Source organism: Cariama cristata, unplaced genomic scaffold (assembly GCF_000690535.1).
Source record: "Cariama cristata isolate BGI_N322 unplaced genomic scaffold, ASM69053v1 scaffold2284, whole genome shotgun sequence".
NCBI lineage: Eukaryota > Metazoa > Chordata > Aves > Cariamiformes > Cariamidae > Cariama > Cariama cristata.
In genome coordinates, this window is record NW_009614464.1 from 23,095 (window position 1) to 25,341 (window position 2,247).

General features: G+C 42.4%; 1 protein-coding gene across 2 annotated transcripts in view; it reads right to left on the minus strand.

Moving 5' to 3' along the window:
• Positions 1-2,247, minus strand: part of IRF2 (interferon regulatory factor 2) — a 25,492-nt gene that overhangs the window by 21,857 nt on the left and 1,388 nt on the right. The gene's annotated exons all lie outside the window — the stretch shown is intronic.

Genomic DNA, 2,247 nt, shown 5'->3' on the forward strand with positions numbered 1-2,247 from the left:
AGCAGGATAACATTTTCACCAGGGAGGTACACAAGTATTTATTTTTTAAGCCCTATAGAGAGGGGTCTGTTCGGGGAGGGAACACAAAGCAGGAGGTGTAATGTGATCAACTGACAGTAAGGGAAGGAATTGGATAAGTCAGCTGTACCTGCTATGTCATTTTTAACCAAGAGACGTTTAAGTCCTTTCTCAGTCTGGAAAAACTCACCAAGAAGAGACAGCCAATGACAAATCCAGAATGGTAAATGTTTCTTTAGTATTTAAATCTTATTTCCTTAAAAGCTGTGTGCACACAGGAGTGCCATTCTCTTGCTAATCTGACCCACCTCCTTTTCTGTACTGTCAACTGTCCTTTGCCAAACTCTGATTAAAATACACAAATCCCCAAATCCTACAGCCTTCAGAGTCGATTCTGTGGATACAGAATGGGCTACGATACACATGACACTGTATCATTGATTCCATGCATGGCTTTGTTTATGGTCAGGATTTACAGTAAAAATAGAAATGCTTTTGGTTTAATGATTCATTGTTGGAATGAATGTTTAAACATTTTTAAACAGAAATGCTCTGAAGTGCAATTAGTTTCTCGAGCACAATAAAGGCAACCCAGAATGATGCCAAATCAGGGGGTACAAGCAGGGAGTCAGAGTTTAATAAACCTCAAGGCAGGCCACTTAGCCTGGTATCCTCCGCCTGGCAGGAGCCAGGGCTTTGTTTTAGGGGAGGAAAAAAAAAATTCAAAATACTTCATTTGTGAGACAAGCCTTGGTCAATACAGAATATGCTAACTAAGGACAAAATCTCCTACTGACTCTTGCATGCAAACAGTTTATGTCAGAAGCACAAGGCAGAAAGCGCTGCAACAACATGATCAGAGGGCTGCAAACATTAAACAACATAACGTGCCTTGCAAACGGCCTTTATGGGCTGGTGGGCTGAACGTGGAAGAATGACGCCCTTAGCACAGTGGCAGCGTTTTCATACTGCAGAGCAAAAGAGGCAAGTACATTCCTGGAGTGTACCATAAAAGGTTAAGTGAACATAACCTACTGATGACAACATTATATTTAAGAGTAATATGCTCAAATCTGAAATACTGTGCCCTACTAAGCGCAGAGAAATTATTTCAGGATTGGGCAGGAATGCCCAGCAAAGGATGGCAGAGATGGACTGTCAGCAGGAGAGACCTGACACCGAAGTAGAGATACTGAAGGAGAAGAATCCGTAGGGACTTGACCGTGGGACTCACATTACAAAGACAACAGTAAAAACTGGTCTCTTCCTCCTCTTCAGCTGTGATCATATTATGCAAGAACAAGGACCTACTCAAATTCACAGGGCAGCTAACTAGGGAATGGATAAAGCAATATTTATTTACCCAGCCACACCACGTGAGAGTCACTGATGCAGGAAGTTCCTGAGAAACAAAATTCGTTGTGGAAATTTAAAGGTCTCCTGACAATTTTATAGTCACAAGCATTTCTAGCTTTGAAAGCTGAAATAAAAAGTAGTAATCTTAACTGCCATTCTTCAGCTCTAAAAATGAATACCTGAGCACGACAACTACTACTATAGGGAGGACACCAGACTAACTGGGCTAGTATCTTAACCAGAGTGGCAGCTCCTATGTTTCTGCACCTGATTTTGTGCATTTCCACCCATTTTCATAATAAAGTAGCCTCTGTAGCCAAAACTGTTTCATGCTTTTCAGTGTGGTGAATTACTCTCCTGCATATTGCAGAACGCAATGCAGTATTTCCAGGGTTTATTACTGTTCAAAGTCTCAAATACACTCCTTGGTTTTACTGAGCCAATTAAAAAAAGATCAAATTGGGCACCGACATTTTGGAGTCCACGCTTGTTCTCTCAAAGTGTCTACAGCCCTCAGTAAGAGCTCAGGACCAGGAATATTAGGTTTGGGTCTGGCAAGGGAAAAGTTACACCATTTTCTCCCAGGTTGAGAAGCATCAGAGAAGTCACACAAGTCTGAAACAGGAGACAGTTGCTTCAACCCAGAGTCTAACACAGAATATAGCCTTCCACCTCAGGAGAGCATTTTGTTCACATCCCCCTGATGCTACTTGGTGAGCAATCTGTTCCCAGCTTAAAAAAGAAAAACTAGCGGAGTCTCCAGAAATGCTCTCTCCAACAACAAAGAGTTGGAAAACGCTTTCAAAGGAGCCACAAATCCACCAGGCCACAGCAGTACGCCTCAGATCTGGCAGGCAAGGCCAGAGGAACAGG